The following is a 21,730-nucleotide window of genomic DNA, read 5'->3' on the forward strand; positions in this document are numbered from 1 at the left end:
CTGGTATACTCGGTAAACTTATTTCCCTATAATTTTTACAATCTCTTTTGTCCCCCTTCCCTTTATATAAATTAACTATGAATGCTCTTTGCCAATCCCTAGGTACCTTTCCCTCTTTCATACATTTATTAAATAAAAACACCAACCACCCCAACACTATATCTTCCCCCTGCTTTTAACATTTCTGTCATGATCCTGTCAGTTCCAGCTGCTTGACCCCCTTTCATTCTACCTAATGTCTCATGCACCTCCCCCACACTCATCCTACTCTTCTTCACTCCTAGAAGATGTTATAACTCCCTGGCCAGTGCATGAAATTACCGCCTCCCTTTCTTCATCGATATTTAAAAGTTCCTCAAAATATTCTTGCCATCTACCCAATACCTCCAGTTCCCCATCAACTAACTCCCCTACTCTGTTTTTAACTGACAAACCCATATGTTCCTCATTGTGTGCATAAATCAAACACCACAAATTGTTCTCAAACATGACATCTCCACTACCTCTGGTCTCCTCTTTGCTATGGATATTCTCCAATTATTTCACAGAAACCAACTGATTATTAACATTGGTACATTAAAACTTGCACAAATAAACTCAAGGTGAAGGTTTATTTGAGAAAAATCACATTGCCACTGAAAGTTTAGACAATATAGGAGGCATTCCCCTAGCTGACTTTAAACTACTGGTGCAATGGTTTAAATTTCTATTAAAAACCAGTCTGCATTAAAGGTGGAACTTTCAACGAGGACCTCACTGAAAGTCCCCTAAAGAGTCACGGAGCACCTTGAGGATGGCAAGTAATCAGGATTGGTCCAATGAAGGAAGTAATATCCTGCTGCCACTGTACATTTAGGATACTAAAACAATCTGCATTTAGCTAGAACCATATTATGCTTTCAGGCAAAAGGGGTTAAAAAAAAAAAAACTTAAAAACATGACAAAAAAAGAACATGTTCATATTTAATGTATTGCAAAAGTTAAGGGTGATTTACATTTACACACATGTGTATGCAAGTTTTGTAAAACTCACTTGGACAGGCGTATGTACAAATACACAATGTTTTGGATCTCTCACAATAATGCAAAATTATTACATAGATTTAATGACACTATATCATCTATGAATACACTACCATAAAATGAGCTACTGTATATGAATATTTAATAAAATTAACTGCAGTTCATTCAATAAACATTATATGCAAATATAGTGAAACCACTGGTCACGACCATAATTCATTCCAAAACTCTGGTCTCAACCCGAACCTAATTTCCCCACTGGAGTGTATGTCAATACAATTAATCTTTTCCAGACCCCTATGAATTGTATGTAAATATTGTTTTTTAAGATTTTTAAGCACAAAATTAGTTAATTATATCACAGAATGTAAAGTGTAATAGTAAACTAAATGTAAAAACCTTGAATAACACTGAGAAAACCTTGAACAACAGAGAAAACTAACATTGCACTAGTCCAACAAGTTTTAATGGCTAAGCAGTGAACTCCGTTATTTATTGTCCGATTGCTTTCATTTTTGGTGTACGTTAAGAAGCATCTTTCCATCATACATTGCCCAAGTTTCAAACAACTGACAAAAAAAACATTAACCAAAAATCATATATGGCAAGCCCCAGCCGGGTACTGGCACTGCGAGAAGCTGCTTCGGCACTACCTGCTGATAAAACATTGCTAATCCAAATTTATCATGGTGTAATTACAGGAAGTGGGGAAAACTGGCATGTGCAAAAAAAATAGCATGGAATGTGAAAAATGGCGTGGCTGTGTTAGTTCGGCATCCAATTATGTGTCTGTGACCAGATGCAAAAATTTGGAGAATTTTTGGCTATGAACTGATTTGTGTTCGGAAGCGTTCGTGACCAGAGGTTCCACTGTACCAAGAACTTCTGAAAAGATTATTACAACGTATTACAATCAGTAAGCTTGTTTCTTGAAGAGGCAATTCTGTGAATGACATGTGATGCCAATATGGCATGATGCAATAAATTTAAGCCACATTTATAAATGGATAATCTGACTGTTATACATTCATCTTCCCATAGCTAATCTTGTACAAAGAACCTTTTTTTCAACAGTGCAAAGTTATATATATGTATATGATTTAAACTATAATGTGTGTGTTATATATACTATAGAAGCTCCCAAATGAAAGTAAACTCAAAGCAAATTAATGTAGCTTCTTACTTTCTAATGTTCAACAATATGTGACAATGTTTACATAAGGAAAGGGAAAAATTTAATAATTTTCATTTAAGCACTAGTGTAGCACATCTGAGACAGATATATACACAACACAAATGCTGCAATATATCAACTGAAATAAAGAGCCTGATTCAAATATATGGAAAGAAAGAATAGTGGTAAACTGAATGTCTTAGCTATGCCTGGCTAAAAATTGAAGTACAGTAAAACCTCTCATTAACAGATTTTGTCAATTTCAGACAAAAAAAAATTTTGTTGGACAAACTCTCTAATTATCGGACAAACTGAACAAAAGTTTGTAATTCCAAATTTTTGTCCATCAGCATGTTTTTATTAACAAAGATTTATATTTTTTATCTTGGTTATTTTTTTACCAAGTGTATTCATACTTTGTGCATGTACCTTGTATGTATGGATGTATAAAGAGCTTACATTTATTTGGTAAAGAGCTACTGATTTAGTATTCATACTGTGTTAACTCTGAATGGTTGTCAGGCAGGGAAGAGGAAAGGAGGGTGGGTGGGTGGATGGACAGCCATGAGACAATGAGAGACCCAACCTTGGCAGAGGGAAAAGGAAAAGGAGGGGGATGGGAGGTGTTGGCTGAGAGCCAAGGAGGGAGGACACTCCATCCCTCATTGATTCACTGCCTCCTTCCCTGCATGTAAAAGGAGCTCCTTTTTGTGTGCATAGATTGTCAGGGATTTGTACTGTAGAATTATAAATTATGTTATGTTAATTGTTGGGTTGTGGGAGAGTTCTGGTGCAGCAGGTATTGTTGGAAAGGCATGAGGTGGGTGGGCGTGTAAGAGCCAGGAAGAGAATTTTGTTTTCAAGACACATTCAATCACTTGTCTCCACACACCCACACTCACACAAACATACTCTCATACCCACCTCTCACATTAACCCACTCACCCACATTCAGTTTGTGCATTGATATACATGTATTTTTCTCAGTTTCATTTCATTTTTTGGTTCAGGTACTTTTGACACCTATATCCCAGTAATAATTTCTATTAGTTTTAACTAACTTCCCTCAAGTGATAACAATAAAAATGCACAACTATACATACACAGTTTTGAAACAAGAGATGTGTATACTAACTCTGGCCACAAATCCACCGTGCTATTAGATAATGAAAGTTTGAAACACTCCTTTTTGAATGAGATCCATATTTGTAGTGGTACTGCTCAAGCTGCGCATGGAAGCCAAAGCATACTGGAAACAAAGGGCAGGGAAAAAACTTTAAAGCCTGTTTATTAAGACAATCATGAACATAGGAAAAAGTAAATCAATTAAAAAGCTAACATGGCTGGAACAATTCACTATTAATTCACAATTCAGAGAAGAAACTTTACACGGCATTTCTGTCCATCCTGAATAATTCTCTTTTGTGACTTAGTAATACTCCAGGAAGGACAGAAATGTCAAAACTCCTTTTCAAAGTGCAGATAAAAATTGAACAGAAAGAAATTGTGTGTATATATGAGAAAAGCTGAAGAATTAAATAAGAAGTTTTAAGCAAGGAATAAAATCCCCTGAAAAAAAGAAAGGGATACACAAAGAATAGTTCATAACCAAGGCAGCAAATGATTCACAAACCAGAAATGCAAAATAAGAGGAAAAATGACAAATTAAATATACCAGCATATAACAACAAGCAGCATGAGTGAAATCTAGGGAATACAGGAAAGTCTCGAATTGAACAGTACAAAATTTGATTTTGTACGAATTGTAAAATGATGCCAGGCCTTACTTAATATGAGTCACAATTCAGTCAGCAGAAGTCTGCTGTCCGCCCCACTTGCACCTACTCCTATTCTGCCTGCCCAGTCATCAGTATGGTTCTGCATGTTGTTGTGGGAAGACATGCCTCACCTTGCTATCTTGTACACTTTTATGGTACAGGAGGGCCCTACTTATACGGTAGATTAAATTCCGGGCTACTGCTGTAAAGTGAAAATCACTGTAAAGACAATCAAAGTCTTTTTTCACTTTCAAATGCATATAAAAGCTGGTTAACATGTTTACACTATCAACTATTAAGCAATAAAGCTAGGCCTAAAAAATGCACATACAGTACACACATTACATTTTTTTTCATCAAACTAGCCATATCCCAACGAGGAAGAGTGACCTAAAAATAAAAACAAAAGCTTCTCTTTTTAAATTTAGTAATGTATATAGGAGAAGGGGTTACTAGCCCCTTGCTCCCAGCATTTAGTCACTTCTTATAACACACATGGCTTATGGAGGAAGAATTCTGCTTCACTTTCCCATGGAGAACATACATTCCTCACTTTACAATGGAGTTCTGTTCCTAAGAGCATGCCAGTAAACAAATCTGTCACTAAGTGAGGAACATACTATAATGGTAGTGTGCTTGTGTCAACCATCTTTGATATTTTTTAATGTCACCTTTGCACCATTTATAACATTTCTGGTATATTTTTAAATGTTTATACAGTATTACAAACTATCCTCACTTAGCAACGTACTTGTTTACCGATGACTCAGACTTACGACAGGCTCTCTGACCGGTATGCATACCTAAATAATGTATGTTAAAGCTGATTTCCTCTATTCTGTTTATTATAATATACAGTACACTGCTGTATAAACATATAAAAGTACACCAGAAATGTTACAAATGGTGCAAAGGTGACATTAAAACAATATCAGAGATAGTTGACACAAACCCACTACCATCATAGTATGTGCCTCACTTATCAACAAATTCGTTTACCAATGTGGTCTTAGGAATGGAACTCCATTGTTAAGTGAGGAGAGGCTGTATACTGTGTATTGTAATAAACAGAATAGGGGAAATGAGGTACATACACTGGTCAGAGAGCCCATCATAAGTCTGAGTCATCAGTAAACAAGTACATCACTAAGTGAGGAGAGGCTGTACTTACCTTAAAATATTTTTGTCCTTAGCTTCTAGTGAGTGGTGAATACAGTAGGATCCCTGTATCAGATTCAGTATCCGTGGTTTCAGTTATCCACGGTTTATTGTGGCTGAAAAATAACCCTTAATTCTGCTTAACAATGACCCCAAAGCATAAAAGTAGTGATCCTTGTAGTTCTCCAAAGCCTAAGAAGAAGCCGTGAAATGCTTCCCATCAGTGAAAAAGTGCTAATTCTAGACTTATTTTACTTAATTTGTCAATTAAACGTTATCATAGGTATGTATGTAAAGGAAAAATGACTCTATATAGGGTTTGCTACTATCCACGGTTTCAGGTATGCACAATAGGTCTTGGAACATATCCCCTGTGGATATGGGGGAATTACTGTATATTTATTGTAGGAAGCCTGAATAAATGAAAAATAAGTATAGGCCTGCCTGTACTATATTATATTTTAAATTTTGATAAACTGCCCTTAGCAAATATGGAAAAATGGTAGAATATTTCTAGTGCAAATAATGGAAACACAAAAAACAAGAGGCATGTTATTAGAACAAAAAAATGTTGCTATTGCACATGGCAATAGCAACTCTAAAATAGGCAAAGAGATTGGAATACATGAATCTATGGTAAATATTATTATAAAACACGCAGATGAAATAAAAGAAAAAGGTACAGCTGCATCAGATTTTTCTACTTTGCAAACAATTACAGTGGAACCTCAGTTTTCATCATTAATTCATTCCAGAAAGTCTGACGACAACCAAATTCGATGCAAACTGAAGCAATATTTCCAAAAAGAAATACAGTGGATCCCCGCATCCACTGTCCGACTTTCGGCAAGTTTTTTCGCCAAAATTTAGCTTCGCGGTTCGTGATTGGACTTGTGATTTGGCGACCATCTGGTACGTGTCCACCGTCAGCGCGCACACAAAGCCAGTCTCCTGCACCATTCACACTCAGTGTGCTATTGTTTGCAACAGTTTTGTTAGGGTGATAATTCTCCGCAAAACTTTGCACCTCACTCTACTTTGCACAAATGTCCTTAATCACTGAAGAAGGCACATTCTTCCCTCCTCTCCTCCTCCTCTGAAGCAATATCCTCATCTGCTATCTGTTGCTGTTCCAGTTGAAGGTGTTGCAGCTCTTCAGTGGTTAGCTCTTCCCTGTGGTCCTCCACCAACTCTTCCACATCCTCGTCACTCACATTCAGCCCCATGAACTTCCCCAAGGACACAATAGATTCCACAACAGGCGTAGGGTCATCAGGGTCAGCCCCAAACCCTTCAAAATCTTTATCAAGGATACATTCTGGCCAAAATTTTCTCCAAGCAGAGTTCAAAGTCCTGGAAGTCACTCCCTGCCAAGCCTTATCTATGAGGCTTAGGCAATTGAAAATATTGAAGTGATTCCTCCAGAACTCTCATAGGGTCAATTCAGTGTCCGAGGTCACTTCAAAGCACCCTTGAAACATTGTTTTGGTGCACAGTTTTTTGAAGTTTGAAATGACCTGCTGGTCCATAGGCTGGATGAGAGGAGTGGTATTAGGGGGCAAGAACTTCACTGTGATTAAATTACACTCCTCAAAAAATAGGTCTTCCAAGTCTGGAGGATGAGCAGGATCACTGTCCATTACCAGGAGGCACTTAAGTGGCAAATTATTTTCCAGGAGGTATATCTTCACACTCGGGCCAAACACTTCATTGACCCACTCAATGAAAATTAGCCTTGTGACCTATGCCTTACCGTTAGCCTTCCACATAACACACAATTTACTCTTCATGACACTGTTTTTCTTGAACACTCAGGGATTTTCAGAGTGATACACGAGTAAAGGCTTCACTCTGAAATCCCCAGTAGTGTTACCACAGAACAAAAGAGTTAGCCTATCCTTCACAGGCTTGTGTCCTGGCAATGCCTTTTCCTCCTGTGTGATGTAGGTCCTCTTTGGCATTTTCTTCCAAAAGAGGCCTGTTTCGTCACAAGTGAACACTTGTTCGGGAAGAAATCCTTCAGCCACCATGTACCTCTTGAATTCATCAACAAATGCTTCGGCCACATGTTTGTCAGAACTTGCAGCCTCACCATGCCTTACCATACTGCGTATGCCACTTCACTTCTTGAATCTGTCAAACCAGCCTTTGCTGGCCTTAAATTCACTAACAGCAGTACTCGTCCCTGGCATTTTCTTTACGAGATCCACATGCAACTGCCTTGCCTTCTCGCAAATTATCCCCTCCAAAACTGTAGACAGGCTGTACTGTCTGCACAGACAGCCTTGCTGTCTGCCAGCTCAGTTCATATTTCGCGCCACTAAAGTGCTGCCCTCTGGGCCTGTCCAGGTCTGTGGGAAGCTGGTCCCACACCCTCTCACTCTCACAGCGGCCTAGCAGGAAGACACAAGGCCTAGTAGCTCTCTCTCGTGGGATGGCCCTGCCCGGGCCATGGGCACAACACACAAGCCTGTGTACCCACCACTACTTAACAATAAAGTAAGAAGCCTCCGAAGAAATATATCATTAACCACCCGCTTTCAGCCCTACCAAACAAACCATTAAACATTGGTAGCAGCGGTGGTCACAGCAGTTGTTTGCCCGGAGAGAGGAAGGAAGAGGGATGAAGTCATCTTCACTTCATCATCCCATGCAAGAAGCATCCGTCTTTCTACGAGTTATCCTGATGTCGTGTCTGCACGTTTCAGCATCCAGACACAGGTACATGCAGGATCCAGCCGAAATTCGCCGAATTTCTTCGAGAATTGTAAGTGGCGTCCCAGCGACCCCACGCTACAGCGTCCCACACTACAGCGTCCCACGCTGTTTCTCAAGTCACGTGTTCAGTGTCACTTGTATGTTGCTGTTGTTGTTCAGCTCAGCACAGCTGTTTCAGCAAGCCAGAGGTGAGTTTTGTTGTGATTTCTGCGTCCAGTGTGAGCTTCTCCACGTGTTTGTGGGTGGGGGAGGAGGAGAGGAAGTGGCCTCACCTTGCCCATGCTCGCCCTACTCACGCTCACCTGTCTACCATACACTCACCACTGCCCACTCCCTCTACTGTGTTTTCTGCTGTTTTCCATGTGAATTCATTGCCAGAGCTGTGTATCCGAGTGCCCGAGGTCACTCAAAGCTACGTGGATCAGCATGCCACGTAGATCACGACACCACGTGGATCACGACGCCACGTTGGGTGTGGGCGATGTCACGTGGACCTACGAGCTACGTGAGTTACCAGATGTCCCAGGCCACATGCTGCGGTCTACTGCTTGCATCACATTAACGTCACCGACGATGCTGCCCAATTTCATGACGTCACGATGTCTGCCTGACGTCACCTCGAGATGTCTGCTGATGTCACAGTGCTGCTGACGTCACCTCGCGACATCACGCCTGACATCACATGATGTCACATCGAGTGTTTCTAGTAATTATTTCAGTATTGTCTAGAAGTTTGAGAGAAGATATATGTCGTGTGTTAATTAATTCCTCTCAGTGTTCTCACATGTTAGTGTACCGCGGGTGTGTGTAGTTTCCGTGTGTCCAGTGAGGTCTGAGCCAGACCTGAGTAGCACCACTGTGTTAAGTCACCCGTGTGACCAGTGCGTTTGCCAGTTGTTATCAGTCAGCTCTTGAGCCCCGAGCCCCCTTTGTACAGAAAGCTCTTATGCTCGTCGCTCATAGATGTTCTGCAGAATCGTACCTGCTACGATTCCCATCGAGATTTGTTTCACTTCACCTCCAGACCTTCAGAATGCAGTTATATGTAGAGAAACAAGTCTGGGGACGCTTAGACTAACCTCTGCTATAACTCCAACTGCCGAGAGAATGACACTCGTCAAGCCGCAGTTAGCCCTGTTGGCAGGCGCTGTGTCAGCCTCGTGTCACAAGCTTCAGTGAGCAGCCTGCACAAAGATGATGTCACTTTGACTGCTAGCTCTCTCACTGCAGTCTGGTGTATGATGTTACGACTCCCAGATGTTTCGCCCAGTCGTCTCTGCCACGACTCGCTCCACAACTCGCTCCACGCTTGCCGGCAGTGACAGCCCAGCGACATTACCAGTCGAGAAGTGTCCTCCTGAGTCGCTTGCCAGAAGTCCTGCTCAGCTGCCGAGTTTTGTCGACGCCTCACTCGAGGGCACCAACATGTCGTGCCCCAGGTTGAGTGAAACCTGCAGCGACTCCTACGATGACTGCTTCACCATTCCAGAGGAGACCGTACCCTGTTACGTCACAGCTCAGCCACAGTGATGTCTACTGTGTTGCAGTATCTGTCCAGACGCAGGAAGGCATGCAGTGATGCCCTTCGACGTTCACTGCCAAAGACCACGATGTTTAGCACACCCCACGTGTTTTTTTCTTCCCTCCCTGTAGGAAGTTTTTTTTTCCATGTTCATATGTATATATATGTTTTTATTTTGTGTTCTGTGCCCTGTTCCTACGAGAGAGAGACCGAGTTTCTTTTACCAACAGTATTGTCGCGTCGGGACGATGCGCGGTAGGTGGCCGAGCGTATGTAGACAGGCTGTACTGTCTGCGCAGACAGCCTTGCTGTCTGCCAGCTCAGTTCATATTTCGCGCCACTAAAGTGCTGCCCTCTGGGCCTGTCCAGGTCTGTGGGAAGCTGGTCCCACACTCTCTCACTCTCACAGTGGCCTAGCAGGAAGACACAAGGCCTAGTAGCTCTCTCTCGTGGGATGGCCCTGCCCGGGCCATGGGCACAACACACAAGCCTGTGTACCCACCACTACTTAACAATAAAGTAAGAAGCCTCCGAAGAAATATATCATTAACCACCCGCTTTCAGTCCTACCAAACAAACTGGTTATAAAACACTATCTCCCTCTAACTGTTTCTCGTTTATCCAAACCAACAACAACTTCTCCACATCCTCGATTATTTGAGATCATGTTTCCTTAGCATATTTACCCCTTTTGCAACATCAGCTTCCTTGATTTCTGCTTTCTTCACCAGGATGGAAATGATTGTTGATGTCCATTTGCCATACATTCTGGCCAGCTTAGCCACACGTACGCCACTCTCGTATCTTGCTATAACTTCTTTCTTGAATTCTATTGTGTTTCTCACCTTCTTTTCCAAAGGGCTGGCACTCTGAACTTTCTTTGGCCCCATGGTGGCTTAGTTCAGTCACAATCAATAAACAAGCACCAAAAACAATGGATGAATGCACAGATTTTTCCTAACTCAACGAGAGAGATGCACGGACTGAGTGTAATATGCGTGAGAAGTGGCATTGCCGGCCAGTGGACGCATCTCATACCAACGATTTCCGAGGGGATGCACGAAATCTAGGGGAAAATTTTGCCGAAAAGAGTGCTCGATTTCTGAACTGTATGATTTTTGCACTGACCGAAAACTGTGGGTCCACTGTATTAACATTATTTTTCCTCAGTTTTTAACCAACTGCATTCATATTCCAGCGGAAATAAGTTACTTTGTCTGACTTTTTTGGGGGTTATCCTAGGTAATTTACACTATGCATAATAACTGCACTCATGTGTACTTGTGCCTAAATAAACTTAACTTCGTGAATGATCCCTCCATATACAGTATGGCCCTGCTTTAGGGTGTTTCGCTTTACGGTGTTCCACTAATCAGAACATTTAAAATTATGCCCAAAACTCGCTATACAGTTCCCCCACCTGTCTTTCTAATACGGTCACCACACCCCACCTGGTTTGTTTACATTCTCCATGAGCACATCTCTCTATTATGTCTGGAAACTTTCCAAAATTTCAAGTGTTTTAAGGTTATTGCATATTTTATATGTGTACTCTGATAATTATACTTATGTGTACCTGTACCTAAATATGCACACTGTGCTGGCATGCAAGTACACATTAAAATCAATGAACAAACCAGTGCTTTGTACGTGATGGACAAATTCTAGTAAGAAAAACAAATGTAGACCGTGTGTACTATATTACAAATGAAAATGAACTAGCGAACCTCCTTCATGATACAAACATTGCAGAGTCTGACTGATATTAGTGACCAAATCATTGTACTACATTAGTGTATGTTATTATGCCATCAATGAACTAATTCCTGTACTATCACCTCCTGGATAGTATTTACTACCTCATTATCCCATGTGTCCCATGCAGTTCCTTGTGTGACCCAATTTGTGTTATCTTCCCAGATTTCCCTTTCACAATTTATTACTTGTTAATAAGATACTTACTCTTTAATAATATCTGTATTACCATTTATTCCTACTTAAGCACTGTTATAATTCTTCTATAATCTTACCTAATTTTCCCTTTGTTCCTAAACTACAAAATAACAAACTAATGTATGCTCCTACTACACTACAGTGCAATTCCTTGTACCATCTTCCACTAGCAAGTATCAACTACCTCAAATAATATTTCTTCAGTGATATCAATTGCTCAAACTTTATGTTATAAGGCAAATCTTACTCTTAGATTAATTTCATAACATAATGTCAATCTATTTAAAGGTTGTTTTTTACCACTACTTAATTTAGTCGCTTTCTACATTTCTCCTGAAATAATTCTCTATATGCCAATACACTGTACTGCCCTTTATTCAGTAATTGCTATACTCCTAGTTATAACAACAATTAAAGAGCAACTTTCAGGAGACTTAATAATTTTTTCCCTCTTGTCCATATAGTCACATTTATTAAAATACTCCAGGTGTTATTGACTACCTCAGGTGCTACTGACTACCTCAGGTGTTACTGACTACCTCAGGTGTTATTGACTACCTCAGGTGTTATTGACTACCTCAGGTGCTACTGACTACCTCAGGTGTTATTGACTACCTCAGGTGCTACTGACTACCTCAGGTGTTATTGACTACCTCAGGTGTTATTGACTACCTCAGGTGTTATTGACTACCTCAGGTGCTACTGACTACCTCAGGTGTTATTGACTACCTCAGGTGCTACTGACTACCTCAGGTGTTATAAGAACATAAGAACGAAGGAACACTGCAGAAGGCCTACTGGCCCATGCGAGGCAGGTCCAAGTCTCCTACCGGCCCAAGCCAATGCACCCAACCTAGTCAGGTCAGGTCACATTGACTTAAGGGAGGAACACGGCAACCGACCTGGTAGCACAAGCTATCAGGTCTAACTCACACCCACCCACATCCAGTCATGTATTTATCCAACCTATTTTTAAAGCTACACAACGTTCTGGCCTCTATAACGGTACTTGGGAGTTTGTTCCACTCATCCACAACTCTATTACCAAACCAGTACTTTCCTATATCCTTCCTGAATCTGAATTTTTCCAACTTAAAACCATTGCTGCGAGTCCTGTCTAGGTTAGATATTTTCAGCACACTATTTACATCCCCTTTATTTATTCCTGTCTTCCATTTATACACCTCAATCATATCCCCCCTAATTCTACGTCTTTCTAGAGAGTGCAGATTCAGGGCCCTTAGTCTATCCTCATAGGGAAGGTTTCTGATACATGGGATCAACTTTGTCATCCTCCTTTGTACATTTTCCAGAGAATTTATATCCATTCTGTAATAAGGTGACCAAAACTGTGCAGCATAATCTAAATGAGGCCTAACCAAGGATGTATAGAGTTGAAGAACAACCTGAGGACTCCTATTATTTATGCTTCTTGATATGAAGCCAAGGATTCTATTAGCTTTATTGCGAACACTTATGCACTGTTGTCTTGGTTTCAGATTACTGCTAACCAGAACTCCTAAATCTTTTTCGCAATCCGTAATATTAAGATCTACATTATTTAGTTTATATGTGGCATGGTTATTGTCCTGTCCAACATTTAGAACTTTGCATTTGTCTATATTAAACTGCATCTGCCACTTCTCCGACCACTGCATCAGTCTATTCAAATCTTCCTGGAGTGCTCGAATGTCCTCGTCAGAATGAATTCGACGGCCTATTTTGGTGTCATCGGCAAACTTGCCGATGTCGCTCTTTATGCCCTCATCTATGTCGTTTATGTAGATTGTGAACAGCAGGGGGCCCAACACTGACCCCTGTGGAACACCGCTCGTGACACTTCCCCACTCTGATTTCTCCCCATTTATGCAAACTCTCTGCTGCCTATTTGTCAACCATGCCTCTATCCAGGAAAAAATTTCTCCTCCTATTCCATGTGCTTTAATTTTCCTCAATAGTCTCTGATGTGGGACCCTGTCAAAAGCCTTACTGAAGTCCATATACACAATATCATATTCATTACCATGATCTACCTCCTCAAATACCTTAGTGAAAAAAGTTAATAAATTCGTAAGGCAGGAACGCCCCTTTGACTACCTCAGGTGCTACTGACTACCTCAGGTGTTATTGACTACCTCAGGTGCTACTGATATTGTTTTAATACATTCTTGTTTTTAATACATTCTTTTATTATTATATTCACTAGCGCCTTTATTCTAGCTGTAAATATCTACTGTAGTTCATAAACTCACATTTGTTGAAATAATTAAGGTGCTATTATATGCTTAAGTGTATAACTAAATTATCTGTTCTGTAATAGTCCCAGTTTCTTTCAAATTTTTACAAGTTTTAGAATAATTACAGAGTCTTATTCATAAGTCTAGGTGCTATTGACTACCTCAGGTGCTACTGATTTTGTTTTTAATACATTCATTTATTATTATATTCACTAGCTCCTTTATTCTAGCTGTAAATATCTACCGTAGTTCATAAACTCACATTTGTTAAAGTAATTAAGGTGCTATTAGATGCTTAACCCTTTCAGGGTTTAGGCCGTACTAGTACGGCTTACGCACCAGGGTTTTTGACATACTAGTACTCGTAAATTCTAGTGCCTTCAAATCTAGTGAGAGAAAGCTGGTAGGCCTACATATGAAAGAATGGGTCTATGAGGTCAGTGTGCACAGTATAAAAAAAATCTTGCAGCACACAGTGCGTAATGAGAAAAAAAAAAGTTTGACCGTGTTTTTGGATTAAAACAGCGACTTTGCACTGTATTTTTGTATGGTATTTATTGTTGTATTCTAGTTTCCTGGTCTCATTGTATAGAATGGAAGACATATTACAGAAATTGTGATGATTTTGACTGGTTTTACAATGAAAAGTACCTTGAAATTGAGCTCAAAGTAGCAGAAATGTTCAATTTTTACCAAAGTTCAAAAGTAAACAAATCATGCTAAGCATCCAATACATGTCACCTGGTGAGTCTAATATTCTTTCACAAGTACGCCGATATTATTTATACCATTTCTACACTATTGCAGTAGTCTGCATAACAATAAATCTTCTATTGTTTGTGAGAATAAAAATTCAAAATTGAAAGCAAAAGAATGTACGAGAGGCGTGGGGACGTGACTAATGAACAGAAGAAATGTTATTTTAGTGCCAGGAATGTCTTTCTTGTTTATTATGGACCCTATTTGGAAATTGGCATCTTTTGAAATTTGTGTGAAATTGGCAAAATTGCTAAATTCTAAGCACTGTACTAGATAGTTGAAATCGATAAATAGGTGGTTTCTTGTACTCATTCGATAGAAAAAACGGAGTTCTAGCAAATTAGTTATGAGTTTTGTCGACTAGTACATTGGAATTGGCTGAAAATAGGGCTCAAAGTGGGCAAAATCGCCGATGCATAAACATCGTCGAGACTGCTAACTTCACGAGAGCATAATTCCGTAAGTTTTCCATCAAATTTCATACTTTTGGTGTCATTATGATCAGGAAAAGATTCTCTATCTTTTCATAAGAAATTTTTTTTTTTTTTTTTAAATTTGGGCGACCCTGAGAACAAGTCTCTGAGAGGGCCTGTGGACCCTGAAAGGGTTAACTGTATAACTGAATTATCTGTACTGTAATAATCCCTTTCTCTTTTAAATTTTTACAAGTTTTAGAATAATTACAGAGTCTTATTCATAAGTCTAGTTGTAGATTCAATATAACTCTAACATTATTTTACTCAGAAAATCTACTTTGTAAATTTACTCTCATCCTATGATTACAGGCATAGATCCTGATGTAAACTTTTTACTAAATGAAATACACGAATCAAACAGTAACTGTAATTACTATACAGCAGACCAAGCAAAGACATAACTCAGTGCAAACAATAACATAACCATCTTTAACCCTTTCAGGGTCGACAGGCCCTCTCAGAGATTTGTTCTTAGAGTCGGCCAAATTTCAAAAAAAAAAAAAAAAAAAATTTCTTATGAAAAGATAGAGAATCTTTTCCTGATCACAATGACACCAAAAGTATGAAGTTTGATGGAAAACTTACGGAATTATGTTCTCGCGAAGTTAGCGGTCTCGACGATGTTTACGCATCAGCGATTTTGCCCACTTTGAGCCCTATTTTCGGCCAATTCCAGTGTACTTGTCGACAAAAATCAGAACTATTTCACCAGAACTTCATTTTTTCTATCGAATGAGTACAAGAAACCACCCATTTACCGATTTCAACTATCCAATACAGTGGTCAGAATTTAGCAATTTTGCCAATTTCACACAAATTTCAAAAGATGCCAATTTCTGAATAGGGTCCAGAATAAACAAGAAAGACATTTCTGGCACTAAAATAACATTTCTTCTGTTCATTAGTCACATCCCCAGGCCCCTCTTACATTCTTTTGCTTTCCACTTTGAATTTTTATTCTCACAAAAAAATAGAAGATTTACTGTTATGCAGACTACTGCATTGGTGTAGAAATGGTATAAATAATATCAGCACACTTGTGAAAGAATATTAGACTCACCAGTTGACGTGTATTGGACGCATAGCATGATTTGTTTACTTTTGAACTTTGGTAAAAATCGAACATTTCTGCTACTTTGAGCTCAATTTCAAGGTACTTTTCTTTGTAAAACCAGTCAAAATCATCTCAATTTCTGTAATATGTCTTCCATTCTATAAAATGAGACCAGGAAAACTAGAATACAACAATAAGTACCATACGAAAATACAGTGCAAAGTCGCTGTTTTAATCCAAACACACGGTCAAAGTTTTTCTTTTCCTCATTACGCACTGTGTGCTGCAGGATTTTCTTTATATTGTGCACACTGACCACATAGACCCATTCTTTCATATGTAGGCCTACCAGCTTTCTCTCACTAGATTTGGAGGCGCTAGAATTTAGGCGTACTAGTATGTCAAAAACCCTGGCTCGTAAGCCGTACTAGTACGGCCGAAACCCTGAAAGAGTTAACTACAATATCAGATCCTTGAGCGAACATTATGACCTCACAGCATTACTCAATTCCCTTTATTCCAAAATATCAATCATCACACTCACAGAAACCTGGCTTAAGGTTGATATTACAGATGTCTATACCATTCCTGGCTACATGGCCATACACAACTGTAGGACAGACCAGCAAGGGGGAGGAACGGCTATATACTACTCAAATCAACTCGAATGTATCAAATCTTGCACAAGGGACGATCATGGAGAATATATCATAGCCAAATTTAAATCAAAAGACCTGCAAAAACCCCTCACAGTTATAAACATATACAGAGTACCACAGTCAAACATTTACCACTTTAGTGAAAAACTAGGAAACATGATTACTGATGCATACATGAATAAAGACCACCTACTACTAACAGGAGATTTCAACATAAACATACTACATGACCAGGACCCACAAGTAACCAAATTCACAAACACAATGAGTAACTGCCTGTTGCTATCAACAATATCTAAACCTACAAGAATCACTGAGACAAGAATCTCCTTAATAGACCACACCTGGACAAACACCATATCCCCTTTAAAATCAGGCATAATCACAGACAACACTACAGACCACTACCCAACCTTTCTCATAACTAATCTGGGCAAACTGCCACAAGACATTACTAAAGTAACCTTCAGACTACATAACAAGACAGCAGTTAACAACTTCATAGCAAAAAAACTAAACAGATCACAGCAAAGAGACTGAATAATCCCTGACTAACACCAAGCATCCTCAAATCCATTAACACAAAGCACAAATATGAAAAACAGTATAGAATGGGTCAAATAACTAGAGAACAGTCTAAACGTTACTCGTCAGCACTTACCAGCCTGATAAGAAGATCTAAAAAATTGTATTATGAAAATAGATTATATAACATCAAAGGTGATATGGAAAAAACCTGGAAAACTCTATCTGAAATTCTTGGAAATAAAAATTTATCCAAAAACAAAACAATCAAACTAACAAAATCAGATGAACCCCCTACTCACACCTACTGAAACAGCAAACAGACTCAATGTTTTCTTCTCCACCATAGGTAAAAATCTAGCGAACAAAATACCAAGCGTAAACACCCGTACATCAGACTACCTCATGATGCTATCATACACATGCTAGAACTAATATATACCGCACTTGAAAAGAAAGAAGTCCCGCTGGGCATTTTCATTGATTTACGTAAAGCTTTTGATACAGTCGACCATGAACTGCTGTACTCCAAATTAACACGCTATGGTATCAGAGGCCACTCCCTCAACTACCTAAAATCATACCTTAGTAACAGAACTCAATATGTGTATGCAAATGATGCAAACTCTTCCACTCAACCAGTCACAGTAGGAGTCCCACAAGGAAGCGTCCTTGGACCACTCCTCTTTCTCATCTACATCAGTGATCTATTGAATGCATCACAGCTACTCAAACCCATATTATTTGCAGATGACACTACATATGTCTTTACCCACTCAAACACAGTCATACTAGCAAACACAGTCAATGCCGAATTGCAGAAAACATCTGCCTGGATGATGACTAATAAACTTACCCTGAATACTGATAAAACCTATTTCATTCAGTTTGGAAACAAAGCTGCAAATGATAGGATTAACATAACGCTAAATGGATCATCAGTCACAAGACTCACAGAGGGAAAATTCCTAGGTATCCACCTTGACAGTAGCCTTAAGTTCCAGACACACATACAACAAATCACCAAGAAAATCTCCAAGACTGTAGGCATACTATCAAAGATAAGGTACTACGTTCCACAATCATATGCCTTTATCTTACATATGGAATTTGTGCATGGGGATCAACAACATCCAATCACCTAAAACCCCTCATAACCCAGCAAAAGGCAGCAGTAAGAATGATAACGAATTCCCACTCCCGCCAGCATACTCCACCAATTTTCAAAAGTCTGAATCTGCTCACCATTAAGAACATCCATACTTATTCATGTGCCTACTACATACATAGAACAATACATGCAAATATAAACCCTCCACTCAAACTTCTCCTCACCAACTTAAACAGGACACATGACCACAACACAAGACACAGATCTCTTTTTGATATACCTCGTGTCTATATCACACTGTGTAAAAACTCTATGCACATAAAGGGCCCTAAAATATGGAATTCATTAGCAGAAGATATTAAAGTAACCCAGTCTGAAAATCAGTTTAAGACTCTTCTCAAAAGCCACTTAATCACCCTAGACTAAATGCTAAATACTCAGTACACACATACTCACCTATGTACTCCCACATAACTTCAACAATCACTTTGAACCTTTTATCCATTGTTGACAGGAATATAAGTGAACCATTGTTTTCACAAAAAGCATTTTAGACTATATGAATATATCCTTTGTCTTACACAAATTTAATTCACTTATAATTAATAATCTACTGTTCAACTATGAAATAATTACTGTCCTACTATACAACTATGATATAATTCTTAGTGTTAAGTAGTCTGTAAGCCAATAATGTTAAGTTGCCCCATAATGCCTAGGCATAATAGAGGCTCTCTTTGCATTGCAACCCACTATTGTAAATATAAAATCTCAATGTACTGTTTGCAAAGACATAAAATAAATAAATAAATAAAATAAGAGTTTGTCTACCCTTGAAGATGCCATAATAATAATAATAATAATAAAAAAAAAAAAAAGGTAGCTGTCTACCCTTGAAGATGCCATAATAATAATAATAATAATAATTAGGTAGATGGCGAGAATATTTTGAGGAACTTTTAAATGTTAAGGAAGAAACAGAGGCAGTAATTTCATGCACTGTAGGGAGGTATACCATCTTTTAGGAGTGAAGAAGAGCAGAATGTAAGTGTGGGGGAGGTACGTGAGGCATTACGTAAAATGAAAGGGGGTAAAGCAGCTGGTACTGATGGGATCATGACAGAAATGTTAAAAGCAGGGGGGGATATAGTGTTGGAGTGGTTGGTACTTTTGTTCAATAAATGTATGAAAGAGGGGAAGGTACCTAGGGATTGGCGGAGAGCATGTATAGTCCCTTTATATAAAGGGAAAGGGGACAAAAGAGACTGTAAAAATTATAGAGGAATAAGCTTACTGAGTATACCAGGAAAAGTGTACGGTAGGGTTATAATTGAAAGAATTAGAGGTAAGACAGAATGTAGGATTGCGGATGAGCAAGGAGGTTTCAGAGTGGGTAGGGGATGTGTAGATCAAGTGTTTACATTGAAGCATATATGTGAACAGTATTTAGATAAAGGTAGGGAAGTTTTTATTGCATTTATGGATTTAGAAAAGGCATATGACAGAGTGGATAGAGGAGCAATGTGGCAGATGTTGCAAGTATATGGAATAGGTGGTAAGTTATTAAATGCTGTAAAGAGTTTTTATGAAGATAGTGAGGCTCAGGTTAGGGTGTGTAGAAGAGAGGGAGACTATTTCCCGGTAAAAGTAGGTCTTAGACAGGGATGTGTAATGTCACCATGGTTGTTTAATATATTTATAGATGGGGTTGTTAAGGAAGTAAATGCTAGGGTGTTTGGGAGAGGGGTGGGATTAAATTATGGGGAATCAAATTCAAAATGGGAATTGACACAGTTACTTTTTGCTGATGATACTGTGCTTATGGGAGATTCTAAAGAAAAATTGCAAAGGTTAGTGGATGAGTTTGGGAATGTGTGTAAAGGTAGAAAGTTGAAAGTGAACATAGAAAAGAGTAAGGTGATGAGGGTGTCAAATGATTTAGATAAAGAAAAATTGGATATCAAATTGGGGAGGAGGAGTATGGAAGAAGTGAATGTTTTCAGATACTTGGGAGTTGACGTGTCGGCGGATGGATTTATGAAGGATGAGGTTAATCATAGAATTGATGAGGGAAAAAAGGTGAGTGGTGCGTTGAGGTATATGTGGAGTCAAAAAACGTTATCTATGGAGGCAAAGAAGGGAATGTATGAAAGTATAGTACTACCAACACTCTTATATGGGTGTGAAGCTTGGGTGGTAAATGCAGCAGCGAGGAGACGGTTGGAGGCAGTGGAGATGTCCTGTTTAAGGGCAATGTGTGGTGTAAATATTATGCAGAAAATTCGGAGTGTGGAAATTAGGAGAAGGTGTGGAGTTAATAAAAGTATTAGTCAGAGGGCAGAAGAGGGGTTGTTGAGGTGGTTTGGTCATTTAGAGAGAATGGATCAAAGTAGAATGACATGGAAAGCATATAAATCTATAGGGGAAGGAAGGCGGGGTAGGGGTCGTCCTCGAAAGGGTTGGAGAGAGGGGGTAAAGGAGGTTTTGTGGGTAAGGGGCTTGGACTTCCAGCAAGCGTGCGTGAGCGTGTTAGATAGGAGTGAATGGAGACGAATGGTACTTGGGACCTGACGATCTGTTGGAGTGTGAGCAGGGTAATATTTAGTGAAGGGATTCAGGGAAACCGGTTATTTTCATATAGTCGGACTTGAGTCCTGGAAATGGGAAGTACAATGCCTGCACTTTAAAGGAGGGGTTTGGGATATTGGCAGTTTGGAGGGATATGTTGTGTATCTTTATATGTGTATGCTTCTAGACTGTTGTATTCTGAGCACCTCTGCAAAAACAGTGATAATGTGCGAGTGTGGTGAAAGTGTTGAATGATGATGAAAGTATTTTCTTTTTGGGGATTTTCTTTCTTTTTTGGGTCACCCTGCCTCGGTGGGAGACGGCCGACTTGTTGAAAAAAAAAAAAAAAATAATAGGTAGTAGGTTGGTAGACAGCAACCACCCAGGGAAGTACTACCATCCTGCCAGATGACTGTGAAACAAAAACCTGTAACTGTTTTGCATGATGGTAGGATTGCTGGTTTCTTTTTCTGTCTCATAAACACGCTAGATAACAGGGATATCTTGCTACTCCTACTTACGCTTTGGTCACACTTCACAGACACGCACATGCATATATATATACATACATCTAGGTTTTTCTCCTTTTTCTAAATAGCTCTTGTTCTTCTTTATTTCTTCTATTGTCCATGGGGAAGTGGAAAAGAATCTTTCCTCCGTAAGCCATGCGTGTCGTATGAGGCGACTAAAGTGCCGGGAGCAATGGGCTAGTAACCCCTTCTCCTGTAGACATTTACTAAAAAAGAGAAGAAGAAAAACTTAATAAAACTGGGATGCTTAAATGTGCGTGGATGTAGTGCGGATGACAAGAAACAGATGATTGCTGATGTTATGAATGAAAAGAAGTTGGATGTCCTGGCCCTAAGCGAAACAAAGCTGAAGGGGGTAGGAGAGTTTCAGTGGGGGGAAATAAATGGGATTAAATCTGGAGTATCTGAGAGAGTTAGAGCAAAGGAAGGGGTAGCAGTAAAGTTAAATGATCAGTTATGGAAGGAGAAAAGAGAATATGAATGTG

At 39.4% G+C, this 21,730-nt stretch overlaps 1 long non-coding RNA gene across 1 annotated transcript in view; it reads right to left on the minus strand.

Moving 5' to 3' along the window:
• Window positions 1-875: 875 nt before the first annotated feature.
• Window positions 876-21,730, minus strand: part of LOC128687809 (uncharacterized) — a 51,372-nt gene continuing 30,517 nt past the window's right edge. The window contains exon 3 of the long non-coding RNA XR_011391848.1: window positions 876-3,446. This is a non-coding gene — a long non-coding RNA (uncharacterized lncRNA). The remainder of the gene's footprint in view (window positions 3,447-21,730) is intronic.

This window comes from Cherax quadricarinatus, chromosome 10, assembly GCF_038502225.1.
Source record: "Cherax quadricarinatus isolate ZL_2023a chromosome 10, ASM3850222v1, whole genome shotgun sequence".
Taxonomy (NCBI): Eukaryota; Metazoa; Arthropoda; class Malacostraca; order Decapoda; family Parastacidae; genus Cherax; species Cherax quadricarinatus.